This window comes from Notolepis coatsorum (assembly GCF_963971535.1).
Source record: "Notolepis coatsorum genome assembly, chromosome: 12".
NCBI classification, from domain to species: Eukaryota; Metazoa; Chordata; class Actinopteri; order Aulopiformes; family Paralepididae; genus Notolepis; species Notolepis coatsorum.
Genome location: NC_140176.1, coordinates 59,997,474 through 60,018,497, shown reverse-complemented (window position 1 = coordinate 60,018,497; position 21,024 = coordinate 59,997,474).

Genomic DNA, 21,024 nt, shown 5'->3' with positions numbered 1-21,024 from the left:
GTGTCCATCCCGGCCACAGTAGAGGCAACGGCCGGAGATGAGCCTGGACTCCCGTTCGGCCGGGCTAAGGCGGTTGCGTCCCAGCTGCATGGGTTCCTCCTCGGTCACGGCTCGGGAGGGAAGAAACCCACCAGTCACGGAGGGGGCAGGACGGTCAGCACTGTAGAGGCGGCCGCCGGGAAAGGGAGCCCCTGAGCGGAGGTCGATGGCACAGTCGTAAGGCCGGTGAGGCGGAAAGACCTGAGGCCTGGACTCACTGAAAACCTCCTCGAGGTCGTGGTACTCGGGGGGTACGTCTGGGGTACTGAAAACCTCCTCGAGGTCGTGGTCCTCGGGGGGTACGTCTGGGGGTCCCCGTCGGGTTCTCTCACGTCTTCTCTCCTGGAGGCGTCCGTCGATGCGAATGGCGAGGCTGAACAGGTCCTCGAGGGACTCAGGTTCTTCACGGGTCGCGAGCTGGTCCCTGACTGCGTCGCTGAGCCCCCTCATGAAGGTAAGACGAAGTGCTTGGTCGTTCCAGCCGCTCTCCACCGCCGCCAGTCTGAACTCCAGCACGTAGTCGGTAACCCCGCCGCTGCCATGCCGGAAGGTACCCAACCGGGCTCCAGGGTCCAGACCACGGGCTGGATGGTGGAACACCCTGCGGAGCTCAGCCACGAAGTCTGGGTAGGAGAAACAGAAGTCTGCCTCCATTGCCCAGGAGGAAGTGACCCACTGGGCTGCCCGGCCTGAGAGCAAGTTAGTCATATAGGCCACTTGGGCTCCCCTTGAAGTGAAATGACTGGGTTGATGACGAAAAACCAACTCACATTGCATGATGAATGTGGCACAATCCTCGAAGTTGCCGTCGAACAGCCGTGGTTCGGAGAGACGGGGCTCCCGAGGTGCGGGATCGGGAAGTGCGGGGCCTGCCAGGGCTGCGGGTGATGCTCCGGCCGAGGCTCCTGAAGGAAGTGGGGTTATAAGCAAGGTGTTAATGGTTTCACTCAGCGCTTGTAAGTGGAGGAGAATACTAGCCTGCTGGCTAGCCAGAGCCCCCAGGGACCCCTGAATAAGCAGGACCTGCTCTCGGAGTTCCTGTACAGCAGCTGCAGCCGCATCTAGCCTTAGGCTGTGTTCCTTGGTTGACTCTATCTGGACTGCCACTGCTGTGCTGACTCTCTTGCGGGCGCAGACCGCGCAGGCCAGTACGAACTCCTTGACGTCGTTCCTCATGGTGGGCCACCAGAATCGACGAGCCAGGAAGGAGAACGTGCGATGAACGCCCGGGTGGCAGGCGAACCGGCTGGTATGGCCCCACTGGAGGACCCGGGACCGGACTGAGTCGGGGACGAAGAGACGATGAACCGGTACATTGCCTGGAGCGCGATGGAAGTGTAGGGCACGCCTTACCACCCCCTCGATGCCCAAGGTGACGACTCTCTCTGTGTCGGCTGGGGTCGTCATGGTGGTTGGATCGTAATGTTATGGTTTGACACCGACCCCAAACGCAAACGGCACAGAGAGAGTTAGCCAAAATCAAGGGCTTGTTTATTTACTGAGTAAACAGAAATAATTTAGTGGAGAACAGAACAGACTGGGAAACAGGCATGTGAGGAATGTTTGCTGCTCTGCAGCTTCTCCCGGGGGGGTTACGTTTGTGGAATCTGTCCGTGACGTCTGAGCCGCTCTGCAGAATCCTCCCAGCATATACTCCGGGGTGGTGGCGGATAGGGAGAGAGAGAGTCCGAGTTAGCTCAGTGCACAATTGGAAACTGACAGGTGACAGGTGAAGTGACTTGTCCAAACAGATAAATCCAAGTGACAGAATCTTCGTGTGAAACACACAGTGAGCAATGTCCAAACAATAAATCCAAGTGACAGAATCTTCGGTGTGAAACACACAGTGAGCAATGTCCAAACAATAATAAATCCAAAGTGAATATCCAAACAGGCAAAAAGGGTGAGAGCAGTCTGAACAAAAAACAGGATCTCTTCAGTGCTTTAACACACACAAAAACGATTGAATCCAAAAGACTGTTGAAGTGGATTCCCAGGCTGTTTCGGTTCTGCTCTGCTTCAGAACCTGTTGGCTAGTACTCGGCGTTGTGTCTCAATACTTTAAAGCTGGGAATCACTTCTCTTCAAACTGACTGAGCAGGCCGAAAGGCAGAAGGAATTTAGGAGGAAAGATAGTTTAACAGTTGTTTAATCAAAGTTTTAAGAATGTATACAAATTACAATAAGAAGATGCTATGGTTGTTGATCACAAACACTATGCCGTAAGATGATACAACCAGCCTAATATTACAGTATAAAGAATGATAATTGATAAGTTGTTGCTGGTCTTTGTGTTGTCTTGGCTGACAAAACAAAGCAGTCTGTTTTTCCCTCCAAAAAGTCCTTTTGTTCTCGTTGCCTGCTGAAGATGGGTGAGATGGTAGGTGAGGTCCTGTCCTTGTGGGTTGTTGGTTCAGAGTGTTCTTCTGTTGTTTCTCCCACCATTACACCCCATTCTTATAGCCCAGGCCGAGTGTCTCTGAGTTGATGACATCATCACATTACTGCCCCAATCACAAACCGGCTAAGCTGGTATTTGAAAATAGGGGTTTGGCTTATAGGCCAAACCCTCTTCACAGTTACCCAGAGAATATCTAACCTATAATATCTAACCTATAATTTTACTTAAACACATTACTTGACTTGTTAATACTTTGATGAACCTCAAAATATATTGATTACCTAAACACAGCTTTATTACTAAGTCTGTTTGACTTTCAGAACATATATCTAACAAATCTAATCATTCTGTTAGCTTAATAGAATACATTTCAATACCATATAGAACAACCAATTAATCATATTGAATCTAAATGAAAATAGCACAGACACATTAACTAATTGTAGACATTTAGGTATGACCAAACCTAATTATATTTTAACTTACTTCAATGATTCAAATTACTATTTTAACAATATACCAGGAAATAGTTAGCTTGTTTGGAGATCTCTGTGTGTGTGTGTGTGTGTGTGTGAATGTGTATGTGTGAATGTGTGAATGTGTGTGAGTGTGTGTGTGTGTGTCTCTGTGTGTGTCTCTGTGTGTGTGAGTGTGTGTGTGTGGATGTGTATTCGAAAATGTGTGTGTGTGAGTATGTGTGTGTGTCTGTCTGTGTCCCCAGGCCGTAAGCAGCTGATAACACTTCATGGGCGCTTTGATGTAACAGTTGTTTCCTTTTAACCTCATCACTGTGTGTGTGTGTGGATGTGTATGTGAAAATGTGTGTGTGAGTGTATGTGTGTGTGTGAGTATGTGAGTGTCTGTGTGTGTGACAGGATACTCCAGCGAGATAACATGTCTACGTGACCTTTTGTCTTTGTTTGATCTACCCCCTAAAGGGAAGTAGTCTTACCCCAGCTGCCACTATGCCATTGTCACCCCAGGAGGGCATTTGCACAATCAGTCTATGTAACCACACACAGACAATCTATGACTTATTGTTTTGAGGCCCAAATATTTCTACACATTAGTTAATCATGATATATATGTTTTTGGATTTTACAACAGTCCCCACTCGGATAGTTTACCTATCCTTAATATGTCAAACATAGATATCAATCTCTACACACTACTATCTAGATAACACTTAAGACATTTTAAATCATATTAGGATAACATATATATGGTTTTGCCACACTCAGATCCTAAAATTCAAATTAGCCATTTCAGTTTTTGTGATCATGTGCACGGTCTTTAATAACTTGTTCTCGTACCAAGATCAATGGAGCATTTGAGGAGGGTGGTCCATGTTTTCTAGATTTGACCCTGCCTCCTCTTTATTGCTCAGAGCTGGTGCAATATCACGACTGCTGGGTGCAACTCAGAAAGCAAATTGCCTTTCTAATACACCCCATCTTCTGTCAAGCACATCTTGACTCGTGGAGATCCTCTCTTAGGGGGTAGAGCCCCCTGCTGTAGTATCTTCTATTCTTCACAGCGATGGGGAGGTCGTTGCTGGCTGCTCGACCCCTTCGCTGGTTGACCCTCGGATCAGTGGAAGAGGTTTGTGTCTCCTCCCCTCCGCCTGGTCGTCGATAGGGGCGATAGCAGCTCCCCCCCTTCGCTTGTTGACCCCCTGGTCAATAGTTGAGGCCTTGCTTCTGTTGACAGCCGGAGTCGTTGCTGAGGCCTAGCTGCCTGTCTCCTCGTTGGTTGTCTGTCGTTCCCTTCTGAAGCCTCAAGACTCGGTCACTGCGTTGGCCAAGACTCTCCCGGCCCAAGAGGTAGGCGTCTCCTGGTTCTCCGCAGTGTTGTGGTTCCCCATGGAACCGCTGGGTAGACACTAGCCAGTGTCCTGCCAACAGTACCGATGGAGTCCTCGGTCTTCCTTGTACCACTCTCTGATGACTGCGGATTCCCCAATCTCCCATCCGTATCCTGTAGTGAATATATATCGCTCCGGGGCACAGTGGGGATCACTTCTACCACAACAATTGATTGAGAATCCATAATTTCCATCCCTCAGACTCTCTTTACTGGTCTGAGCTTTTGACAACTTTCTTTTCCAAATCATTTATCTATATATTTCATGGCTTCTAGATCATTAAATTTCAAAATTCTGAAAAATTCACATGGCTCTCATTATATTATGCTGTCAAAACAGTATACTCTCCACCTCTCGATGTGAAATACACATGAAAACATCGTTACCGTCTTCCTCTGGTTTCGGACAGCTGCATCCCGGACCGGACAGCACTGACATCCATTCTCCCAGTAACCTGTGTGTATGGCAACAATCACAGTCCGCCTTAAACACACATCTTCCACATCACAAGCCAATCATCAATTGCACATGTTCACACCCTACACAAGACTAATTTGGCCAATAGCGACCAAATCTATTGAGCTTCATTAATGTACAGAGAATCATGCTTCCCAACACTATCACCAACCACGACACACCCCCAGCCGCTAAAACTGGGTATTCAATGGGCGGAGAACAAAAATCCATAACTAGCTCATGTTCCTTCACTTTGTTCCCAGTCCATTTTACAGACATATACTACCCCGTCCTGATGTGTCGAGATCACTCCCAGCTTGCCAGGTATCCTAAGAAAAAACACACAGAAAGAAAGAAAACAGAAAACAAAACACAAAGAAAACGCTGCCAAATCAATAAATGAAAAAATAAACCAAACTTGTGAGCTTTCTAGCTCATTTTTAACTAAGAAATAAAAAGGGAAATCAAATGAATAAACGAAATGTACACTCCCGGCCTAAGTCAGGAATTGCTCATATCACACCAGAAAAGAGAAGTAAAAATAAAAGTAAACAAACACCTATCCTATTGCTCATAACTGTTAATATGCTTCTATCAATACTATAAAATACTAGAAACAACTATGAGTCTTTTCAATTTCTTACAATAAGAAGAAAGAATGAAAGGGAGACAAATTAATCATGCAGTCCACCTCTTGATCAATCTGAATGTTGACCGAGCATGGATAATCTACTGATCACTAGCTGCCGCAGTGTCACATCATCACACTGTCTAATATCGATTAACTGTTTAACATAATTTGACCTCTTGTTAGTCTGATTAGTTCATGCATTTGTCAGTCACCCATACATTCGTTTTTAGTAACTTTCATTCATAATCTAATCACCTAACACCTCTATTCACTTTTTATTCTAATCTAATTAGGAGCATATTTTATCATTCAATATATCCCACCTCTACCCTAGTCAGTTGCATATATTTTTATTCTGCCGGTGGCCTCTGCAGACATGACCTCTGAAAATGACCTTTCACTCCACAGCCCCAACAACACTGGCGGTCTCCCCCGGGTTGTGGGACCCGGTGGGTCAGTTGCCTGTGACCGGATGACCCTGGGGTCATCGGGCCCAGAACACGTCCTGGTGGTGTGCCATCATCGCCATGGTTCCCTGGAGCCTGTTCGGAGGAGAAAGCCACGTACCTATTTGGTCCAGTCACAGTTCCTTGAGAGGGGCCCGTGGTTGGGAGGGGCCCGCCACCTGTTCCTGCACAAACACGCCCTGTTGGGGATATATGGTCCTGCTCTGCACAGTTCCGAGCAATGTGTCCGAGGGTCCCACACGTCCAACAGTGCACCTGCCGCACACGGTAGCCAATCGGATTCCTGCCTTTGCCTACACCTTTTCCTCGTGGTTGCCACCTCGTGGGTGGTCCTATTGGGGTTAGTTGTTGTCCCGGCACGGGACCCCCTTGTGGCCCCAACTGGGCCTGTCTCTGGCCATCTGGTTCTCCAGAGGGAGAGGGAGAGAGGCGATTGGAACCCGTCTCCCCTCCGGGCTGTGTGGGCTGGAGTAGGCCTTGGAGATAGTCCACTACCCGTCTAGCCTCGGCTAGGTGATCTTCGAGAGGGAGGCACGTCTGTAACTGGCAGTCATCTGCAACGGACACTTCAGCTTGGATTGACTCGGGTAATACAGCTGTCTCTGGGTCGCTTGCTGCAACGACTCCCTGTGGCGGAGTAAAAGACATTATTTCCAGTCCCTCCGTCTCACTGGACACTAGAGGGGAGTCGATCAAATTCCAGTCAATCAAGTCAACGTCCAATTCGGTCAATGTAATGTCTGCAGAGGTTATCGGCATTATCTTGATTTGGGTACGCATTCTACACCGGCCTCCTTTAACTACAAGGTTCTGTAATGGCCTGAATATTTTTGGCCATCTCTTCGTCACTTTTATTGTGACATCTCCAGTCGTTGAAATAGACAGATTGTCCACCCTTTCTATGGTCAGTGCATCTAACCCTCCGGTTGCCCCTATCTGTGTATTTTCCATTCTCACCTTTCTTCAATCACTCGTAACGTCACCGTTTGGAAAGCAAGTTTCTCTGTATTCAAACTATTTTTACCAAACTTGAGTTAATTTCACTCACACTTCTATATTGGTGTAAACAGGAATTGATAATCTCGGTCTTGTGATACTATACCCCCTGACTGTCAACAGTCTCTTCGATTTCCCTGTTGGGGTTCGGAATTGTCAGCGCCGGCCATCCGTCCTGGAGCAGCTGTGAAAAGAGAGAAGCAAAAAATACACTTAATTATCAGTGACATTTGCCATTCACAATCCATCATTTGTCTTTAAGCATGGAATGTCGGGCATCTCCTAGACTATGATCATATGAGAGCATTTGTGCAATTTTCGTTTTTGATTTATCAATGACACCGCCTTAATCTTTTTTCCAGTTGTCTCCATTGGAAACCCAGATTCTCAATCCTGTTGTCAAGATCCTCCTTAATACCACTCCGGGGAACTTATTTTCCATCAGCTGTTTCCTGAGATGGTGGTCAATCAGAAAGTTGTTATTTACAGCCTATCATTCCTAAACATCTGTATCGGACATTGTAATTTAGGTGAATAATCTCACTTTTACTCTAATCGTTCTTTGCAAATGACTATGTGTATGTGTAACTATATCTATTTCCGTCCGTGAAAGCCTAGTATGTATTTCGCTCATATTACATTACACATATCAGTAACACACATATTTTCCATTCACAATCTCTCACACAGTTATTATATATCCCCCGTAACACCTAACCCTTTAGGTGTTATCATAACGCTCTTCTCACGGGAACAGAAATCAATTTCCAGTGCCTTATGTCACTGAAGTCCCCGTGCAATTAGAACAGTGTCACACAACCCGTTCATAACCACCGGCGGCGACACCATCCCCATATTGAAAATCCTGCCGACCAATGAGATTCCACTGGCCAACTCGTCCTGTGGCCCACGGCATCACCCCCAGTTTCGAACCTGGAACATGACACCCCGGGCCCCCACTCAAGGATATTCAAAAATTATTCCACTCACAACCCATACACTCACATACAGCACCTCTGACCCCACCGTAACCAATCACACAAATATCCACACATAATATAATCCGACGCGCGTAGTGTGGCAGCGAGCCTTTGACGAGTGCACGCTTAGCGCACCCCGTTAATGCGCGGTGGCAGACAGCGAGCCCACCCCCGCCACGACGTTTAGCAGTCCCCGTACCCCTGGTAAAATGAAAAATGTGCGCAGTGTGACAACGAGCACCGACGAGTTGCACACAGCGCACAAAGCGTGGAGGCAGACAGTGAGCCACGACGAACTGTCTACCCACACCCCCATTGCAGCCGAGTAGAGTATTTATGCTCCGACTTACGGCCCACCAACATGAACTGGTACTGAGCCCCAGCCGGGGCCCATCCAAATGTAAGGAAAGAAGTACGAACAAAGCGTTTAGGTTGACATGGTAGCCTATACATTTCAGTGTGATTGCATGCAAAGTTTGTCATTTGAATATTTAGCTTTTTTTTACTATCTCCTCGATGTCCTGATTGCAGTGTCTTGATTGCAGTGTTTTGTATTGAATCGTATAAAAAAAAAAAAAAAAAAAAGGACGAATAAATGACTTGTCGAACAAAGCGTAGCGCCAACGCAGGCAATACCACTGCCAGCACTAGAAATTCCCTAAAAACAACAATAAAACTGAATATGGAACAACATACGCATAATAAGTCCCAAACTCAGCCTACCGCCTTTGAAACCTTACAGTAAACAGCAATAAACAATATACCTAGCACTACACCGCGTTTGAAACTCATAAAAAACTCTATATACAGGCCCTAACCTAGGAGAGAAAGAGAAGCGTTTCGGGGGGGGCCGAGGGGGGGGAAGTACATGGAAGAGAGGCGGTGTTGAAATGAGGGGAGCGAGCGAGATGGGGGGGTAAGAGAGAGAGAGGGAGAGGGAAAGAGGGGGGAGGTGAGAGGGGCGAAAGGGAGAGGGAGGGTGAGAGAAGGAAAGAAAGAGAGGGGGGGGGTGAAGAGAGAGAGAGGGAGAGAGGGAGGGGAGGCGAGAGGGAGAGGGAGAGAGGCGAAAGGGAGAGGGAGGGTGAGAGAAGGAAAGAAAGAGAGGGGGGGGAGGCGAGAGGGAGAGAGAGAGAGAGAGAGAGAAAGAGAGAGGAAGAGAGAGAGAGAGAAAGAGAGAGAGAGAAAGAGAGAGAGAGAGAGAGAGAGAGAGAGAGAGAGAGAGAGAGAGAGAGAAAGAGAGAGAGAGAGGGAGGTGAGAGGGAGAGGGAGAGAGAGAGAGAAAGAGGAAGAGAGGGGGGGAGGCGAAAGGGAGAGGGAGGGTGAGAGAAAAAGAGGAAGAGAAAGAGAGAGAGAGAGAAAGAGAGAGGGAGGGAGGTGAGAGGGAGAGGGAGAGAGAGAGAGAAAGAGGAAGAGAGAGAGAGAAAGAGAGAGAGAGAAAGAGAGAGAAAGAGAGAGAGAGAGGGGGAGAGAGAGAAGAAGAGAGGGGGAGAGAGAGTGTACAATGAAAGCGTTCTGTGAGCAGAATCCAAACATATTCATCCTGTCCACTACTGCCCCCTACCGTATTCCTAAATAAACTCCACCTTCCCCTTAACAATGGACGCTCGCCACCCCTACCAAGATGGACGCTCGGTACCCTCCCAAAATGGACGCTCGGCGCCCCTTCTAAGATGGACGCTCGGCGCCCCTTCTAAGATGGACGCCCCCTCGCGAGACATACCGAGAGTCCCGTCATGCCATGACGTCAGCACAGTTAGCTTAGCATGTTAGCTTAGCATATTAGCTTCGTTAGCTTCAACCTAGCGCGCGCTTACGACGTCACATCCGGCGACCGCTTTAGCCGTTAGCGCGGCTAAGTAGCATTAGCTTAGCTGCTCCCATGATCCCATAAAAACGTTCCCAACGACCCGTTCCGCCGCGCGGGCCGTCCCCTCGCAACGTTAATACAATACCACATACCCCACAACAGAATCCTATTCCCCTCAAAACGCCAGTGTAGTGATCTAATTAGAAATATAAAAACATAATATCAAAACACTAGTTTGACCCCTCCGTCGTCATTTCCGGCGAGCTTAGAACGACTTCCGGGTCGGGTCTAGAAAATCCCGATCACCTTAAACATTACATAACTGGTTTTATCCGCCACGAATATGAAAACTTTTAAGTGCCCTACATATCCCCGTAATCTCAAGACACTATCGATCGACCTTACACATTTGAATTACGTCTACTTTTCCCCCCGTTCGCTCCGGTGCCCAGAGGCTAATACAGCAGCTAACCGCTGCTGCGTTCGACGGCCTCGGAAAACCGGCGTTCTTCTTACATTTCCCCACGGCCAACCGGTGACTTAAATTACATAATAACACAACAATATTCTCATACTTCCCACCAATCACTCCTAACCATAAACATTCGCCAACCATACATTCATACACGCTTCCTAACACAATTAAAAAGTACACAATTAAAAAATACAAAATCAGCATTCACGCACATTTCCGTCTCTCGAACGCCGCACGCGGCGCGACCGGTAAACATTTCATTAAGCACTATTTTGCTACAGCACGCCCGCCCGTGCCCAAGGCTAAAACCAGACCTACTCGTGCTAACTCTCTACTGTAGAAAATACTATGCAACGGCGTGCTTCAGTCACTACTCTAAGACATACTACGCACGGTGTCTATCTCGGCTTAACTCTGAGCACGAATCTAAGACATGTTCCTATCCCCTTACTTGTTCCGACTGGCAACGGCGCCCCGTTCATAGTGCTAACATTTTTACAATAAAATATACTACGCTCGGTGATTACAGAGCCGCCCTCCCCAGCCAGAATACTCAATCTAATTGTCCCTTACATCATGATTACATGAGGTTAAATTCTTTAGTTTCTTTCCCCAACCCCTTGTTGTTCGAACTGAGCAGCCCATTCTTCCTCCACACTCACCTCTCTCACAGGAACGAAGCTCACGCAGTTGTGTCCTCTGTCGTCCGCCGATGAGTTTGATGAGTGAAGGGAAAAAAAAATCTCGTCCAGGGCCGCCACTTGTTCACGGGTCAAACGGCACCAAAATGAAGTGGATTCCCAGGCTGTTTCGGTTCTGCTCTGCTTCAGAACCTGTTGGCTAGTACTCGGCGTTGTGTCTCAATACTTTAAAGCTGGGAATCACTTCTCTTCAAACTGACTGAGCAGGCCGAAAGGCAGAAGGAATTTAGGAGGAAAGATAGTTTAACAGTTGTTTAATCAAAGTTTTAAGAATGTATACAAATTACAATAAGAAGATGCTATGGTTGTTGATCACAAACACTATGCCGTAAGATGATACAACCAGCCTAATATTACAGTATAAAGAATGATAATTGATAAGTTGTTGCTGGTCTTTGTGTTGTCTTGGCTGACAAAACAAAGCAGTCTGTTTTTCCCTCCAAAAAGTCCTTTTGTTCTCGTTGCCTGCTGAAGATGGGTGAGATGGTAGGTGAGGTCCTGTCCTTGTGGGTTGTTGGTTCAGAGTGTTCTTCTGTTGTTTCTCCCACCATTACACCCCATTCTTATAGCCCAGGCCGAGTGTCTCTGAGTTGATGACATCATCACATTACTGCCCCAATCACAAACCGGCTAAGCTGGTATTTGAAAATAGGGGTTTGGCTTATAGGCCAAACCCTCTTCACAGTTACCCAGAGAATATCTAACCTATAATATCTAACCTATAATTTTACTTAAACACATTACTTGACTTGTTAATACTTTGATGAACCTCAAAATATATTGATTACCTAAACACAGCTTTATTACTAAGTCTGTTTGACTTTCAGAACATATATCTAACAAATCTAATCATTCTGTTAGCTTAATAGAATACATTTCAATACCATATAGAACAACCAATTAATCATATTGAATCTAAATGAAAATAGCACAGACACATTAACTAATTGTAGACATTTAGGTATGACCAAACCTAATTATATTTTAACTTACTTCAATGATTCAAATTACTATTTTAACAATATACCAGGAAATAGTTAGCTTGTTTGGAGATCTCTGTGTGTGTGTGTGTGTGTGTGTGTGAATGTGTATGTGTGAATGTGTGAATGTGTGTGAGTGTGTGTGTGTGTGTCTCTGTGTGTGTCTCTGTGTGTGTGAGTGTGTGTGTGTGGATGTGTATTCGAAAATGTGTGTGTGTGAGTATGTGTGTGTGTCTGTCTGTGTCCCCAGGCCGTAAGCAGCTGATAACACTTCATGGGCGCTTTGATGTAACAGTTGTTTCCTTTTAACCTCATCACTGTGTGTGTGTGTGTGGATGTGTATGTGAAAATGTGTGTGTGAGTGTATGTGTGTGTGTGAGTATGTGAGTGTCTGTGTGTGTGACAGGATACTCCAGCGAGATAACATGTCTACGTGACCTTTTGTCTTTGTTTGATCTACCCCCTAAAGGGAAGTAGTCTTACCCCAGCTGCCACTATGCCATTGTCACCCCAGGAGGGCATTTGCACAATCAGTCTATGTAACCACACACAGACAATCTATGACTTATTGTTTTGAGGCCCAAATATTTCTACACATTAGTTAATCATGATATATATGTTTTTGGATTTTACAACACTGTCTTTACAAAAACTCACCAGAGCGCTGTGTGTGAAGCGGGCGGATCAAACAGGGCGAGCGCTTCGTAACGGGGAAGCAGGTTCTCCAAACGGAATATTTCTGAGAGTCCTGGAAGGCAAAGAACAGGGAAAGCAGCGACGGAAGGAAACGGCAAATGCTGAGAATATTTCAGAACGATCCAACATCAATAAATGGGGAATCAGGGTATATAAAGCCAAGGGGTGCTTAATGACAAGCTGTGACAGCTGCGGGATGAAATTGATCATTCCTCCAGAAGCGTGTGGTTGGGGGAGCACCAATCAAACGGCATCTACAGGAAGAAGCGTGTGGAGAGGAGAATGCAATTAATTAACCGAAATGTCTTAAAGGAACAGAGCGAGTGGGTGGGGAGCGGACCAATCATCACAGTACTTTAAGAAGCCCGTGGTGGGGAAAGAACCAAACCTCACAACTACACTCCTTCCCAGAATGCAATGTGATGTCAATGTCAATGTCAATGACTAATTCACACCATGAAACAAAGGCCCAGCAGGGAACAATTACGGCTGAATGGGGGTATAGTGTGACTGATCAATACAGGCAGGCCTACAGCAACACACACTTTGATTTGATGCCATGCATACACACACTAGATAGACAGAGGTTTAGATATTTAGATAGATATATAATAGTAATATAATAGAAAGAGAGAGAAAGAAAGAAAGAAAGAAAGAAAGAAAGAAAGAAAGAAAGAAAGAAAGAAAGAAAGAAAGAAAGATACAGAGAGAGACATTTATAATAATTATTATTATTATTATTATTATTATTATTATTATTATTATTATTATTATTATTATTATTATTATTATTATTATTATTATTATTATTATTATTATTATTATTAAATAGAATCATTTTCTATAGGCTTGCCGTGGTAGTCAGTGATACTGGTGTATACACACACTAGATAGACCGAGGTTTAGACATTTAGATATATATATATATATAGATATATAATAGTATAGTAATAGATAGAGAGAGAGAGAGAGAGAGAGAGAGAGAGAGAGAGAGAGAGAGAGAGAGAGAGAGAGAGAGATAGAGAGATAGAGAGAGAGAGAGAGAGAGAGAGATAGAGAGAGAGAGAGAGAGAGAGAGAGAGAGAGAGAGAGAGAGAGAGAGAGAGAGAGAGCTGACACTTTTATCCAAAGCGAGTTCTGTACAACAAGTCAGCTGGAATGGTACAACTCTGGCAGCTAAGGGGTAAGTAAGATTGTTTGTCAAACAGTGTTGGACTTGAGTGCTACAGTCTTGAGTGCATAGTAGTATAGACAGATTAGCATAGTATGTAATATAGGCACAGCAGATTCCTTAGTAGCAAAAAGCATTATAATAAAATACTTTTATTTTATTTGTTTCTTCATTTCAGATAATGATTGAATATATTTTTATAGACAATAATTTATAGAATAGTTTTTTAGGGGTGTAACGGTATGCAAAAACCATGGTTCGGTATGTACCTTTTTTTTGTATCCACTTTTTCTCCTTATTTTCTATTTTTCTCCCATCCCAATTTCGTGTATCCAATTCTCATGAAAAAAGTAGTAGAACGTGCTCACCTCACTAGACTTGACACTGGGTGCTGTAACCTCTGATATCATACAATATCAATGGCTTGCATGAAGCATGAAGGGTAAGTGACCCTAGTATATACAAGACCATATATATATTGTATATACTAGGGTAACTTACTCTTCATGCGTCATGCAAGCCATTCTGAAGAAGGTGTGTTCACACCGAAACGTCATGATTACAGGCTGCCAATAAATTTGGAAAAACCTGGAGTGTGTGCCTGGACATTGTTTCCCTATTTTTGTGTATCCAATTCTCCCCTCCCCTGTCTTGAACGTTGCTCGACTATGCCCCCCACTGGTCGGTTGTAGAGAGGATAGAAGCCTTGCATCACGTGTTCCCTCCGGCACATGAGGAGGCAGCCTGTCACATATTTTCGCCTGCCAGCGCGGACTCTCATTGGCGAGGTGTAACGCATGGGAGGCTCACACTACCCTCGCCGCTTCCTGTCTCTGCTGTGCAGGCGTCTCCCAACGACCTGTAGGGGTCGCTGTCCACAACGTCCAATACCCACCCATCGACTTTCACCCGCTGACTCTGCCAAATGAGCCAGTACGACGGCCTGCCCAAGCCGAAGGCAATGCTGAGACTGGGATTCGATATCGGAGTCTCTTGCATTGGTGACGAGCGCAATCATACATTAAAATTGTTAAATTAATATTAGATTGTGAAATAAAGAGCCCCTGGCTGTCTTCCTCTCAACGTCTCGCGTAGGCCTGAATGCGTTGCATGACGGATAGGAGAAACACAACGTCACTTTCATTGAGCTGAAGAACGTGCCAGTAGTAACAACTTTTTGTATTTACTTTATATTTACTTTATGAAATTGGGGACATTGATCTAAGTTCAAAGTCATTATTAAGATCATTGTGGTAAGATCATTATTGATATAGAGTGTGAATTATGACCCGATGTAAGCTTGTTCAGGCCTCTCCTTAGTCCAGTGGTGTCTCTGTCATCATGGCCAGGGCATTTCTGTTATCTCTGGGCCCCATGTAGCTACAGTAGATGGAGTGAGGGAGAGACACGTCAGCCAAACACACAAGGGCCCCACATAGACGGGCAGGACATACGCAAAACGGACTTTGCAGAGGTCCACGCGTACTCAAAGCATACTCAAAGCGCAAAGCTCCAATTGTCTAACCACGCGGACGTCCATGTCGCTCACTTGGTGTCACACAAAAGGCTGCTCGGTGTGTTGGTTGACATCGACCTACATTAAATGTGACACCGATCTGCATTTGACTCTGAACACTCACTCCGTGCCAAGAGAGAGTAGGACAGGATCATGGTTAAATGGGTAGGATTGGTCCGGTAAAATTTGGCAGGTAGATGCCGGTAAATTTTGTTTTACTATCTCTAATCGTTATCCATTCCAAATCATATACATTTGGACTATGTATTTTTTTCATCATCTGAAGAAACTTGAGAATTTTTAATGGCTTTTCTAAATGAAATGTGTAAAACTGCCAGTTTTATTTCGAAATCTTAACCTAGACTCTTTATTTTTACATCGGTGGACGACGCCGTGACATAGAGTGTGAATAGCGCGCAAGGATTGTGGGAAATGTAGTAAACTGGCACGAGAAATGTAGGAAATTGGTACGCGGTCAGGGTGGTACGCTCGATTATGAAACCTCAAACGACTGCAGACATACTGTTCGCTCACAGTACGACCGACTATGTGGGAGCCTTTAGGTTATGCATTTGAACCTAGGTTTTGTGTGAAAATGCACAGATGCCGTGTTTAGGATTGGCTGCTAGGGCATTAGCTTTCTCTCTCTACTTGTCTTTCTATCTATACTCTATGTATTTATCTCTCCGTCTTTCTCTGCTTCTATCCTTACTCTCTCTCTCTTATTCTTCATCTATTATTTCATTTCCTACTATTCTTCTCTCTTTCTCTACTTCCTGGTTTTTATTTTGTCATATTCTTCTGTCTTGTCATTGATGTTGGGTGACAGTGGCTCAGGAGGTAGAGCAGTCATCAGGTAGTCGGAAGGTTCCCGGTTCGATTCCCCTTCCTCCCGGGCAGCTTGTCGAAGTGTCCTTGAGCAAGACACTTAACCCCTAATTGCTCCCGATGTGCAGTTTGGTAACTTGCATGGTTGCCTCTGCCGTCGGTGTGTGAATGTGTGAGTGAATGGGTAAAACTGCGAGGAACAAAAATTGTAAAGCGCTTTGGATAAAAGCACTATATAAATGCACCATTTATCATGTCTGTTGTGAATTGCTCCATGGACCACTTCAACGTAGTTATGTAATTATGATCTTGATATTTTCAATAAATGCAAGACATATTGTTTGAACACCCATTTTGTGTCTAATGACTCATATTATTCTGTTTTAACCCTGACTAAATGGACCAGCTGAGGTGTATCCAAAAGAATCACCTGCAGAACGTTTACATAGTAAAATCGTCTGGGTGAAACACATCAGCACAGAAATGATGCAACCCGATGCGGGCCTGGAAGGCACCGCTTCTATGACAGCCGTCAGCCACGTACCCCTAATCTGTTAGGAGACTTTGTCACCATATAAGATACACTTTTTGGTGACGCTGGTGTCACCGCCATGTTTCATGTCAGTCCAGCTTCTCTCGGAGTCCGCCCACGGTGCACACCAGTACCCCTGTGCAACAATAGGCTTAAGTGCTTCTTTTCCCTCACGTCTATTTCAATTAACGTCTTCCTCGTAAATCCTTGCCGTCGGAATCGTCTTACTGGATATCGCGGTGGCACGGGAGCAGCTGGAAATATTCTTCTGTCAAACAAAACACAAGAACAACAACAACAAAAAGACCTGTCCACTCTTGCTATGCTGTTTGAGTCTTTAAAAGAGTATACATTTGCATATGTGGAACCGTGTCTGTGTGAAGGTAGAGAGAGAGAGAGAGAGAGCAAATGTACATAGTGTGAAAGATGTATATACTAATCCGTTGGTGTGTTTCACCCTACCAGAGATTAAATGATTTGTTATAAATGTTCGTCTTTCTGGTATTGGGTGCCTTTCATCAAATGTTAAGATATTCAGACAGATTACGTAATTCTGTTTGAAATGCATTACACTGACTTTCGGCCGCGTTCATGGCTGGTTGCACCTTGAAATCTGAAACTCGGAATCGTGACACACACAGAAATAACCAAATGATAGTTGTCTAGAAAACAAATTACCATTGCCACAAATAATGTTTTCTGGGCTCGAGAACCAGTATTTCTCCCTTTTCTCAGTTCCACCTTCACACAAAATATGGAACCCAACCAATACAAATAACACCTAGTCTAGCAACAAAACAAACTGTCTATGGTTGCCCTCCACTATTCTGCATACAAGCAGGGAAATAAGCTGTGGTGGGCCCTTAACACCAGACATATTAATAGCACATACAGTAGACAGAAAGGTGTAGATTGAAAATGTGACAGTGTTCAGACAAAGCTTCTGAGATGAAAATTGTTGTTAGATGTGATTTAGAATTCCTTAAGTAAGGGATAATCAACAAGTAGGTGTGCATTACAGTGTCTTAAGGCACGGCATGGAGACAAAGAACGAACCGACGCGCAGCCGAGTGAATATGAATATGAACTGGTCTATAATGTGTGGTCTATAATGATTTAACATCTGAGACCCTCCCAGTGCAATGTGGTGTCCCACAAGGCTCTGTCCTGGGCCCTTTGCTATTTTCGATTTACATGCTACCCCTCGGCGATATCATACGCAAATTTGGCATAAACTTTCATTTTTACGCTGATGACACCCAATTATATATACCTATTAAGCCAAATGATTCCTCCCAACTACAAAACCTTGAGGCCTGCTTGCTTGCCGTCAAAAAATGGATGTCGCAAAACTTTCTACTCCTTAATGCAGATAAAACTGAGATGTTAATTGTTGGCCCCCCAAACCACAGAGGCCTGTTTCAGGACATCTCCCTCAACTTTGATACCTGTCATGTATCCCAGAGCTCCACCATAAAAAACCTCGGAGTCATTTTTGATTCCTCCCTCTCATTTAATGCACATATAAAAAACGTCACCAAAATTGCATTCTTCCATCTTCGTAATATCGCAAAAATACGCCCCATTTTAACTCTGGCTGATGCTGAAACCCTGATTCATGCTTTTGTCTCATCACGTCTGGACTACTGTAATGCACTTTTTTCAGGCTTACCTAATTCAAGCATCAAAAATCTTCAACTCGTGCAAAATGCGGCTGCACGGATACTAACTAGAACTAGAAAATTTGATCACATCACACCAGTTTTGTCCGCCCTACATTGGCTTCCTATCCAAGCCCGCTCTGACTTTAAAGTGCTACTCCTCACCTACAAAATTTTAAATGGGCTTGCACCGCTCTATCTATCTGATCTCATCTCCCGATACTCGCCCGCTCGTGCTCTGCGCTCACAAAATGCGGGGCTTCTATCGACCCCTAGGGTTAAAAAGAAATCCGCCGGCCACAGAGCCTTTGTCTACCGCGCTCCCTACCTGTGGAACAAATTACCTGCCGTCATCAGGGGCGCCTGCTCTGTCGAAGCTTTTAAATCCCTGCTTAAGACTCATCTTTTCTCTCTCTCCTTCAACCTACCTTGATCTCACCTGGTCGGGGACTGACCTTTAGATTAATCTGTGTAGTTTAGTTATGGTACAGGGTACTACATGGTACCACTGGGTAGTTTACTATAGGGTAGTTTAGTTAGGGTACAGGGTACTACATGGTACCACAGAGTACTACTTGGTACTGCATGGCATTACAGGGTACTACATGGCTTACACAGCTCTACATGGCACTACAGGGTACTACATGGCACCACAGGGTACTACATGGCACTACAGGGTACTACAGGATACTACGGGGTACTACATGGCACTATGGGGTACTATAGGGTACTACATGGCACTACGGGGTACTACATGGCACTACAGGGTACTACATGTCTGCTCCTTTGCAGCACCACAAACATGGGAACTCTCTAACTCTTCCCCCCCCCCCCCCTCTCCCCCCCCCCCCTCTCCCTCCCCCTTCTCTCTGAGTACCCGTCTCCTGGCGCTGACCAAGGTGATGGATGCCTCGGGGTCTTGGCCAAGCTTGTAGTGACTGCTCTACATGCACCTCCGAGGCATTGGATCAGTTATTCACCGCCGTCTGTCCGTGGTCCTGTCAACTGATTAACAGACTGTTAACAGATTAACAGTCAACGCGGTTTCATTGCTGGGTTAAGTACTTCTATTCTATTCACATAATACGCTTACTTCATATATCTACTCCATTCACATATATGCCTACCACTTGTATCTATTGCTATGTCCGCCTACTACAATCTCATGAGCTGTCTAACGCCTGTCCCGTCTCCCTGTCTTCCTATGACTTGCTGTCCTGGAGTGTTGACCGGAGTGTTGGACGTCCCGTGACGAAGGCCGGGAGATTGCGACCCCCTCTGCGTGCCCCCCTGTCTTCGGAGGTTTCGTAGTGGTGACCGGAGTGCCGGATGTCCCGCGATGATGTCGGGGAGTTCGCGATCCTCTCTGTGCCACCCCCCCTTCCCCCTGTCTCCGGCTGTCCCTGAGCAACGACCGGAGTGTTGAATGTCCCGTGACTAAGACGGGGAGGACGTGACCCTCTTGCGCCGCCCCTGTGCTTCAAATAGATCCGCTATCAACTCTATCTTTAATTTTTCAAAATGTACAGTTGCTATTGCATGCACTCATCTGTGTTTCACCACACACATGAGTGCATGCTTACCAACTGTCCGTCTGCAACACTACTATCACCGACATCTAAGAAGGGAGATCCCCCCTTGAACGGCCCTTCTAAGGTTTCTCTCCTCCACATTGCCTGTGGAGCTTTTTTCCCTATTGTTAGGTTTTAGTGAGTTTTTCCTTACCTTCGCGTGGGGTATGTCTGGGAGTGCTTGCATTCTTTCATTTATTTGCATTCATCTAAAAAATGTTTGGACCCTATGGTATTCTTGTTCTGTTCTTGACTTATTGTTATGTTGTCTTCTTGACTTGTTTAAAGAAGACCTGTACGGCCCATGGGGACATTAACGTGTGTTGTCGGGCCCTATAAATAAATTTGATTTGATTTGATTTGATTTGATTTGAACTGATCTGAATATGATCTGACAAAAAGGCTGGCCTGCTTGCCAGACATAGCATTGTCCCCAAATCAATTTTTCTTTTCACGTAGAATATGCGTGGTCAGTCATAGCCTCAAGTACAGTTGTTCTGAAGGATCAGATTAAACCGAATATATATATTTATTTATATATATATATTTAATTGTATTTGTATATCCCCTGATATCCCTTGTATATTCCTTGTACAATATACATTGAATATCCCTTCTAGTCTACTGAACATCCCATAATAGTCTCCATTCTACCATTGGACGAGACCTTGGTGCCAGGTCGCCATACCCCTCAGACCAAGTTCAATCGTACCGCTCAACATGTATGGACAAGTCCTAGTTCCGCGTAGGAATATGTCTACCGCACCACTAATGGTACTATTTGTTCATAGTGCGTATATATACTGCGCTATTAAAGTAGAGCTTTATTTTAGTCCAGTTCCTTACCCTCCAACAGAGTGACAGACGCAAAAGCCTCCCCGCGAACCACGTGTGGGCAGTAAGGCCAATTCGGCCCAGTATCGGCATTGAGACATATTTGAATAGTCATATTTGGCACTATATCGTCGAGTTGGACGTATTCTATTAAGCTAATAATAGTCTATTCATATGTAGTGCCTCGTGCGGTAAGAGTTCTATAGTAATCAGCACCCCCATCGTTTTGGGCATCAGCTGGACGCTTATCCAGGGTGGTTGACCCCACGTGAAGCTGCACCCGAGGAGCTCCAGGCCAAAGAGCGAGTGGACCTGTATATTGGATTATTCTACCGACGACGGCTAGCCTTCCCCGGCTTGGATTATGCTTTGAGTACTTTGATTATTCTATGGATAAAGGCCAACACTGCGGTGTGTT